Source organism: Nicotiana tomentosiformis, chromosome 11, assembly GCF_000390325.3.
Source record: "Nicotiana tomentosiformis chromosome 11, ASM39032v3, whole genome shotgun sequence".
Taxonomy (NCBI): Eukaryota; Viridiplantae; Streptophyta; class Magnoliopsida; order Solanales; family Solanaceae; genus Nicotiana; species Nicotiana tomentosiformis.
In genome coordinates this window covers 112,446,562-112,456,723 of record NC_090822.1, presented here as the reverse complement: position 1 = coordinate 112,456,723, position 10,162 = coordinate 112,446,562, and the positions used below count along the sequence as shown (strand labels likewise).

Here is a 10,162-nt window from a genome sequence, read left to right as displayed (position 1 = left end):
CACCGGGCCCTTCCCCTTCGAATCAAACAAAGAAAGAAGGGAATCCCGTTGAGTTCTTACGCTTTCATGTTGACGACTCAATTCATTCGATTACTACAGGGATGAACCCAATCCGGAATATGAACCATAAAAGAAAATACCTATTAAACCGATTACAAGAATACCAGCTACAGTACCTATTATCCAAAGAGGAATCCTTCCAGTAGTATCGGCCATTTACCCCACTTCCCTCCAGATTTCATCAAGTGGTCATGCTAGAGACATAAACAGTCATGGATAATTAAATTATGAGATCCTTCCGAATGAGCTAAGAGAATCTTAGTTATTCTCTTTCGTTTTCTTAATTGAAGAAATAATTGGAAAATAAAACAGCAAGTACAAAAATGAGTAATAACCCCCAGTAGAGACTGGTACGATTCAATTCAACATTTTGTTCGTTCGGGTTTGATTGTGTCGTAGCTCTATAATTCGGATTAAGTTTATCGTTGGATGAACTGCATTGCTGATATTGATCCCAAAAAAAAGACGGTAGGTACAGCTAGGCCGTGAACAGCCAACCATCGTACTGTAAAAATTGGATAGGTTCGATCTATAGTCATTAGGGCCTCCTAAAACGATCTACTAAATTCATCGAGTTGTTCCAAAGGATCAAAACGGCCAGTTATTAATGGAATTCCTTGTCGGCTCTCTGTAAAATACTCGTTTGGCCGAGGGCTTCCAAACACATCGTAAGCTAAACCGGTGCTGACAAATAACCAACCCGCAATGAATAGGGAAGGTATAGTAATGCTATGAATGACCCAGTATCGAATACTGGTAATAATATCAGCAAACGAACGTTCTCCTGTGCTTCCAGACATGCTGAGCTCCACATATTCTTGTACAGTCAAAGAAGATCGATTCCGTAAAAGATGAGATCAGTAAATGACAATTCACTGAAATTTCATCTTTGTGAGATCGTCAATATTGTACCGAGGGCGTCTTTAGAGTATACCGAATCAGTATAGCTATCCTTCTTCTGACACAGCAACGCAATTTGAAATAGTATCAAAAGTAAGTACTAAATAATTTCTTTTTTCCTTTACTTGTTGATGTAAAATCATCTTCCATTCAATAGAAAATTCTTTCAATTCAACGAAAGAGATTCTCATATTCACACAATTTAAGTAGATGCGAGATATAGAAATTTGCTTTTCGTAGTTGTGGAAGCAGTTTTGTTGTTGGAATCCTTTTTTTAAAGTAGTAGATCATATTCGATGAAAGAAAAAATAGAATAATTGGAATCCATAGTTGTGATGCATTGTTGTGGATCTCGATCCAAAGGTTCTTTCTTGATCTAGCTACAAGGATGGGGCAGTAGGGAAAGATAAAATGTGGAACCTAATAGAAATTACTAGTTTTAGAATCTAGTTGGACAAAAAAAGCTTTTTTTCAAGCGATTGTGTGATAACTTTTTCTTCTTTTCCATCATTCAAGATATTATGTGAATTAATATATTACTGAATCTAATGAGTTAAACTTAAATTAAAGTAAAAAGAAAAAGTTTTATAAGGTAACTGTTCGCTTTATCTTCATGTTCAAGTACAGTCAATATTTATGAAAACTAAATTGCTAAGATTTTTTTAAAATTCCAAGGTCTTAAACTGACTATGTTAAAATGCAGTGATTGAAATTTAGAATGGGTCACACTCTGTTTACTCGCAAAGGTAAAGCAGAATGCTGCGATTTGCACCTCACAGAACAATGCAGAGTTTTTTTCATTCTACTCGATTTCAGCTTATAGTTTGAGGACGAGGATAGTTAACCATTAATTGTAATTTTTTTGGATGATGAAGAAAGTACAAAGCGAGGAGATGCAAAGCAATGTGATTAGTGAAGGATCAGGTAATTTAGTGCCCACTATTCCTCGGGAAAACATGTTTAAGGGCTATTGCCCAACCTGTTTAAAATTTTATTTATTTCGGGAAAGTTCTCTTTATGATAAGATGTCTATACAATAGGAGTCAAAAATCTTATTAAATTCGTCAACCTTTTTAACATTATTGATTAAGGTGGTAATTTCGTACAACAACCTTTCTTACATGAAAGTAAAAGATGACCATCTATTATAGTTTGACTGGAAATTTGTGATTATATTTGATGTATAGGAAAAAGAATTGTGTGTTGGTAGCCCATACTTTAATTTACAAGGTATTTAAACTTCACAAATTATTATGCATACATGTTTGTTGCCACTTTGCCACATGAATTCAAAACTTCAATTATGACTTTCTTCCCAGTTGATTGCTTATGGACAATGTTCAGCAATAAGTTATGTCAGTCATACATTTGCGTGCTTACATGTATGATACTATAGATACTAATCCCAATCTTTAATGGGAAAACAAAGTGAACAAACAAGCAGTATACTTCACACCTCATTTGATTCAAATGTTTATCAAAGAGCTGACTGCATTCTTTTTCTATTAATTGATTGCAGATCTTAATATTTTTAGCCTTTTCGTAATTGCATAAAACTAGATAGTGACATAAGAAACAAGGACACACATTTCTTTTTTAGGCGAGTTTCTGTTGTTATACACGATCTTCCTTACTTTAATATTTGAATTATAGTTGGATATGCAAAGATCGACTTATCACTCACTCTTTGGTTAGTTTTGTTCATTTTCTTACTAGAAAGCATCTCCTGTGCCCTTCCTTTGGCATTGGTGTATGGTCTAAACTATCTGTCCTTAACCTAATTCATCGACTGTTTTCACTAGCAATATAAGATTTTACACAGTACATCTTGCAGTTGTCTTCAATGTTCTGTTGTTTTTCTCCTTGAACTTATGCCGTTCATGTTCGCTGACTTCTTTGAATGAAAATCCTGAATTGCTCATGAAAACAAGAAATCAAAGGTCAATCATTTGAAGAGCAGGGACAGTAAGGAGAAGAATAGTTCTTAGCATTTTGGGTGGTTTGCTTAAGGTTTCTGTTGTGTGACATAAGAAACAAGGATGCACATTTCTTTTTCAGGCAAGTGTCTGTTGTTCTATACGATCTTCCTAATTACTTCAATATTTGAATTTTCTAAATATCTTTTAGCCTTCCGACCTTTCTGTATTTTGGATGGTAAACTAAAAGCTACTCCCTCCGTTCCAATTTATGTGAACCTAAACAAGTCAAAAAGAAGTACAGGGTATTTGTGTGGTTATAAAAGGTTCTCATTAAGGGTAAAATTGGAAGTTTAAGTTAAATTATTTTCAAATTTGGAAAGGGATCATTCTTTTTGGAACGGACCAAAAAGAAAATAGGTTCACATAAATTGGAACGGAGGGAGTACATCTTTATGTACACTTTACGGTATTTATACTATTTTCATTAATTTAGAAAGGATGAAAGAGAAAGAATTGAAAAAATAGAAAATATGTTTCTGTTTATCTTGCTAAAAAAGAATTTCTGAATCCATTGAGACCTTAAAGATAATCACTTTCATAAAGAGAGCTTGCAACTATCTTACATATGTATAATTTTGTTGCCAGCCTCGATCTTCTCTAGGGAAGAAAAAAGAAGGGGAACTGCATGTTGAAAAATAATACTCTGCTAAGCCAAAGTAATAGTGAAAATTCATTTTAGAAAATTGTTCATTGCATTGCAAATTTCATGTTTTCTCATAGTCGCAGACGCCTTTTTTTTTGTCCTCCATGTCTTTGTTACATTCAGGGATTTGAACCAATGTGAAGAATATGAATTCCTAAAGATAAGGGGGATGGATACATGGTGCCTTTCTAGTTTGAGAATTTCACTGAAAGATCTGAACTTCTCAGATTAAAAAAAAATTGCAGTGTACCAATCCTTGACTCTTTTCATATATTTAAGCTTTAATAGACATAGCTAACTTATATATGCAATAACGAAAGGATAGGTTGTCATAGTTGCGCTGCTAAACACTTCTCTATGGAGTTGCTGCCTAAGTGCTAATTCATGTGTTCCAAACGAAAAGAAGGATATGCCTTTTCAGAAAGAAAGTGTAATGACCCGGCCGGTCGTTTTAAGAATTAGAGCCTCGATCCCCTAATATCTGCTTTCCCCATATTTGTTTCTACTTTTGAGACTTGCTAGAGTGATTGGTTATGGAATTCAGAGAGTTTTGGGACACTTAGTCCCTAGTAGTGAGTTTAAGCCTTGGAGTTTGGACAGTAGTCGGAACTGTATGAAGACGGATCCGGAATGGAATCTCGTCGACTCCGTTAGCTCCGTTGAGTAATTTTGGAGTTAGGAACGTATCCAGAATGTGTTTTGGAGGTCTGTAGTAGATTTAGACTTGAATTGGCGAAAGTTAGTTTTTTGGCGATTTCGGCCGATAATGAAAATTTTGATATCGAGCTCGGAATGGAATTCCAAAAGTGGCTGTACGTTCGTAATGTCATTTGTGATCTGTGTGTAAAATTTGAGGTCATTCGGACTAGATTTGATATGGTTCGGCGTCGTTTGTAGAATTTGGAAAATTTTAAATTCTTAGGCTTGAATCTGTGCTTAATTCAGAATTTTGGTGTTGTTCGATATGGTTTGAAGATTCGACTAAGTTCGTATGATGTTTTAGGATTGGTTGGTATGTTTGGTTGAGGTACCGGGGGCTTCGGGTGTGTTTCAGATGCTTAACGGGAAGAAATTTGGACTTAGAAAAATCTGGTGCATTGCTGGTTCTGGTGTTTCGCACCTGCGGAGGGGAGTCCGCAGGTGCGGACTCGCAGGTACGCTTGGGCGTTCGCAGATGCGGAAATGGACAGGGCATGCTGGGCTCGCAGGTGCGGCTAGTCGTCCGCAGAAGCGGAGTCGCATATGCGGCCCAGGGGTCGCAGATGCAGACCCAGCCAAATAAGTGTCTTCCGCACCTGTGTTGATTTTTTCGCAGATGCGGGACCGCAGATGCGTAAATGCGGAAATCGCTGGGCAGAAAAGGGGATTTCGAGGGTATGAAATTTCATAACACAAAAATTGATTTGGAGCTCGGTGGGAGACGATTTCTCGAGGGTTTTTGAGGAGAACTATTGGATAACGAATTCTAACTCTATTTTGATCATAATACAATAATCTATTGTTATTTTCCTAGTCTAATTAAGGAATTTGAGGGTAAAAGTTTTGAAATGGGGGAAAAGGTTCCCCAATTGAAAATCTGAGATTTGAATGGGAATTTGACGTCGGATTTAGATAATTTTTTGTTCGAGTGAACTCGTGAGTGAATGGGTGTTCATAATTTATAATTTTTACCTGATTTCGAGATGTGGGTCCGGGGGGACATTTTGGGCGTTTTTCCTAATTTCACGCTTTAGCTTCGAATTAATTAGTTAAATTAGTTACTTGTAGTTATATTTACATTATGCAATTAATTTGAATAGATTCGGGCTATTTGGAGTCGGATACTCGTGGCAAGAACGTGATATCGAGTTGATTTGAGTGATTCGAGGTAAGTGGCTTGCCTAACCTTGTGTTGGGGACTTTCCCCTTAGGATATCTTGATATTATTTGGTGTGTGAGTGCTGTGTATGTGAGGTGACGAGTACGTACAGGGGCTGTTATTGCAAAAATCCTATTTATCCTTTTTAAATTATAAATTTCTTCTCTTATTAAATTGTACTAATATGGTTAATTATTTAGTTTAGATTAGAAAAGCATGCTTACGTGTTTTAACTGCCTATTTGACATTCTGTGCGCCATGCTTAGTTAAATCCCTATTTTCCTTATCTGTGTTCATTATAAACTGTATAACTCGATGCCATACCTGCCATTTCATCTTGCGTTGCATATTTAAATTGGGACTACGGACGTATTTCGGGAGATCCCCCTGTCTTGCATATTTATTTTGGGACTACAGACGTATTCCGGGAGATCCCCTAGCACTGCATATTTACTTTGGGACTACGGACATATTCTGGGAGATCCCCCTGCACTGCATATTTACTTTGGGACTACGGACGTATTCTGGGAGATCCTCCAGCACTATATATTTACTTTGGGACTACAGACGTATTCCGGGAGATCCCCCGGTACTGCATATTTATTCGGAACTACGGGACGGTATCCCAGGGGGACTTCCCACTGTGTCTACCTTGTTTTGAGCCGAGGGCTCTCTTAACTGTTAAATTTTTGAGAATCTCTTTAACTGTGTCACCATAAATTTCACTTATATCTTTTACTGTTTAATTTATTATATTTACTCCGGTAGGGCCTTGACCTGACCTCGTCACTACTCGACCGAGGTTAGGCTTGACACTTGCTGGGTACCATTATGGTGTACTCATGCCCTTCCCTACACATATTTTTGTGTGCAGATCTAGGTGCGCGCTATTAGCCTTAGAGTTAGTACGTGCTGCTATTTTTAGGAGATTTCAAGGTACTACTGCTTGCGTCCGCAGATCTTCGGAGTCCCCTTCTACTCCCTCGCCTAAAGACTTTCTTTATTATCTTCAGACTTTTGTATAGAGCTACATAGATTATAGCAGCTTGTGACTTAGTGATATTTCGGGTCTTGGGAAATTATTTTGTATATGCCGAGTGGTACTACTCTTGGCTATTTATAATATGCTGTTTATCTTTAAAATATTGTATTTTCTTTATATTTTTTGCAATATTAGGCTTACCTAGTCGTAAAGACTAGGTGCCATCACGACACCTTAAGGAGGGTTAATTTGGGTCGTGACAAGTTGGTATCAGAGCACTAGGTTCGTAGGAGTCGCGAGTCGCAAGCCGGTTTATTAGAGTCTCACGGATCGGTACGGAAACGTCCGTACTTATCTTCGAGAGGTTATGTAACTGTTAAGAACAATCATATTTCTTTGATTTCCTTGTCGTGCGAGTTATTGACACCAAAAACAAATTCTAAGATTCTATTCTATTCTTTCTCACAGATGGTGAGGACCCGTACTGGGAGGATCGATGATCAGGAACCCGAGCCCCCTGCTAGAGGTGCCAGAGGCCAGGGTCGGGGTAGAGGACGACCACGTGGTGCAGCCCGAGCACCTGCGAGAGCTGCGTTAGAGGAGCCCCCAGCAGCTCCAGCTGGAGGGTCAGCGCCGGAGATCCCTATTGCTACTCCATCCCTCCAGGAGACTTTAGCTCCGTTCCTGAGCATGTTCAGCACTCTGGCTTAGGCTGGACTATTTCTGATAGCTCCCGCTACATCTCAGGCCGGGGGAGGGGCACAGACTCCCGCAGCCCGCACTCCTGAGCAAAGGGTCCAGGTTGATCAGGCCCCAGAGTATATTCCTATGCCCCAGTGGCTCTGGTTCGGCATGAGATCAGGGTAGCTGCTTCTGAGGCAGAGCAGCTCAGACTTGAGAGGTACAAGAAGTACCACCCACCTACTTTCAGCGGACTAGCTTCAGATGATGCTATGGGTTTTCTTGAGGAGTGTCATCATATTCTCCGCACTATGGGCATTGTGGAGACGAGTGTGGTTTCTTTCACTGCTTTCCAGCTGAGGGGAGCAGCATATCAGTGGTGGCGTGCCTATGAGATGAGTAGTCCGGACGAGGCAGCCTCACTCACTTGGACTCTATTTTTAGAGATATTCTTGCGTGAGTATGTTTCTCAGAGCCTCAGGGATGCTTGGCGCGTAGAGTTTGAGCAGTTGCGTCAGGGTGCTATAACTGTGTCGGAGTATGCAGTCTGTTTCAGTGAGTTAGCTCGCCATGCACCGGCTCTGGTTGCTACAGTCAGAGAGAGGGTTCGTCGCTTCATTGAGGGACTCCACCCCAGTATTCGGACTAGTATGGCCAGGGAGTTGGAGATGGACATCACTTATCAGTAGGCAGTGAGCATTGCTAGGAAGTGGAGGGCATGTTCGCCCGGGATAGAGAGGAGAGAGAGGCCAAGAGGTCTCGAGAGATCGGTCATTACTTAGGAGCTCGTGCACCAGTAGCACGCTATGGTAGGGGTTTTGTGAGTTGCCCTGTTCATTCAGTTCTTCCAGCAGCCAGCGGTATCCCAGCTCCTCCTAGACCTCAGGAGCCCTATTATGCACCGCCAGTATAGGCTCTACGTACTCATATGTGTCTTCTTATTTTGCTACGCATTTGGGGATATCTCGGGATTCTTTGAGTTCCCATATTAATATATCTACTCTAGTGGGGGATTCTCTCATTGTGGACCGCGTATATCAGTCGTGTTTGATTGCTCTTAGTGGTTTTGAGACCAAAGCCGATTTGTTATTACTAAGTATGGTATATTTTGATGTTATCTTGGGCATGGGCTGGTTGTCTCCCCATTATGCTATTCTTGATTGTCACGCTAAGACCGTGACGCTTGCTGTGCCAGGCTTGCCGAGATTAGAGTGGAGAGGTACCTTAGAGTATACTCCCCGCAGGGTCGTTTCATTCCTTAAGGCTCAGCGAATGATTGAGAAGGAGTGTGATGCGTATTTGGCCTATGTGAGGGATGTCAGTATTGATACCCCTACAGTTGAGTCAGTTTCAGTAGTGAGGGACTTTCCAGATGTGTTTCCAGCTGATCTTCCGGGCATGCCACCCGATAGAGATATTAATTTTGGCATTGATTTGTTGCCGGGCACTCAACCCATCTCTATTCCTCCATATCGTATGGCTCCTCCTAAATTAAAAGTGTTGAAGGAGCAGTTACAGGAGTTACTTGATAAGGGCTTCATTCGGCCCAGTGTGTCACCTTGGGGTGCTCCTGTCTTATTTGTAAAGAAGAAGGATGGTTCTATGCATATGTGTATTGATTATCGGCAGTTGAACAAGGTTACAGGGAAGAACAGGTATTCATTGCCTCGTATTGATGACTTATTTGACCAGTTACAGGGTGCCAGGGTGTTTTCCAAGATTAACTTGCATTCTAGCTATCATCAGTTGAAGATTCGGGAGCCGGATATCCCGAAGACTGCTTTCAGGACCAGATATGGTCACTATGAGTTTCTTGTCATGTCATTTGGGCTGACCAATGCCCCAGCAGCCTTTATGCATTTGATGCACAGTGTATTCCGGCCTTATCTTGATTCCTTCGTCATTGTGTTTATTGACGACATCCTGGTATATTCCCGGTCTCGGGAAGATCATGAGCAAAACCTGAGGACCGTGCTTCAGACTTTGAGGGAGAAGAAATTGTATGCAAAATTTTCTAAGTGTGAATTCTGGCTTGATTCAGTGTCATTCTTGGGCCACATAGTGTCTTGTGATGGGATCAAGGTAGATCCGAAGAAGGTGGAGGCAGTGCAGAGTTGGCCTAGACCATCGTCAGCTATGGAGATTCGCAGTTTCCTTGGTTTGGCGGGGTATTACTGTCGCTTTGTGGAGGGATTTTCATCTATTGCGGCACCTATGACCAGATTGACCCAGAAGGGTGCTCCGTTCAGGTGAACCGGGGAGTGTGAGGAGAGCTTTCAGAAGCTCAAGACAACTTTGACTACAACCCCAGTATTAGTATTACCTATAGGTTCGGGGTCCTATACTGTCTATTGTGATGCCTCGAGGATTGGCCTTGGAGCGGTATTGATGCAGGACGGTAGGGTGATTGCCTACGCATCTAGACAGTTGAAGGTGCATAAGAAGAATTATCCGGTTCATGATCTCGAGTTAGCAGCTATTGTTCACGCCCTGAAGATCTGGCGTCATTATTTGTATGGGGTTCCCTGTGAGATTTACACTGATCACCGGAGTTTGCAGTACTTGTCCAGGCAGAAGGACCTTAATTTGCATCAGCGGAGGTGTTTGGAGCTAGTTAAAGACTATGATATCACTATATTGTACCACCCGGGAAAGGCCAATGTAGTGGCCAGTGCCTTAAGTCGCCGGGCAGAGAGTTTGGGGAGTTTAGCATATCTTCCGGCAGTTGAGAGGCCCTTAGCCTTGGATGTTCAGGCCTTAGCCAGCCAGTTGGTGAGATTGGATATTTCAGAGCCTAGCCGGGTATTAGCTTGTGTGGTTGCTCGGTCTTCTCTTTATGAACGTATTAGGGAGCGCCAGTATAATGATCCTCATCTTCTAGTTCTTCAGGACAGGGTTTGGTGAGGTGATGCCAGAGATGTGACTATTGGTGATGACGGTATGATGAGGATGCCGGGCCGGGTCTGTGTGCCCAATGTAGATGGGCTTCGGGAGTTGATTCTTGAGGAGGCCCATAGCTCGCGGTACTCCATTCATCCGGGTGCCGCGAAGATGTACCA

At 41.2% G+C, this 10,162-nt stretch overlaps 1 protein-coding gene and 1 long non-coding RNA gene across 2 annotated transcripts in view; both read left to right on the top strand.

The window, feature by feature from the left end:
* The window catches only part of LOC117281129 (cytochrome f), a 4,007-nt gene extending 3,609 nt beyond the window's left edge, over positions 1-398 (top strand). The window contains exon 1 of the mRNA XM_033660967.2: positions 1-398. This exon is cut by the window's left edge and continues 3,609 nt beyond it. The gene's annotated coding sequence lies outside the window, so the exon portion shown is untranslated.
* A 1,161-nt stretch (positions 399-1,559) lies between these two features.
* LOC138900710 (uncharacterized) lies at positions 1,560-6,583 on the top strand. Its single transcript, XR_011411906.1, has 3 exons — positions 1,560-1,884; positions 2,892-3,018; positions 6,315-6,583. It is a non-coding gene; the product is annotated as an uncharacterized lncRNA (long non-coding RNA).
* Positions 6,584-10,162: the final 3,579 nt, after the last annotated feature.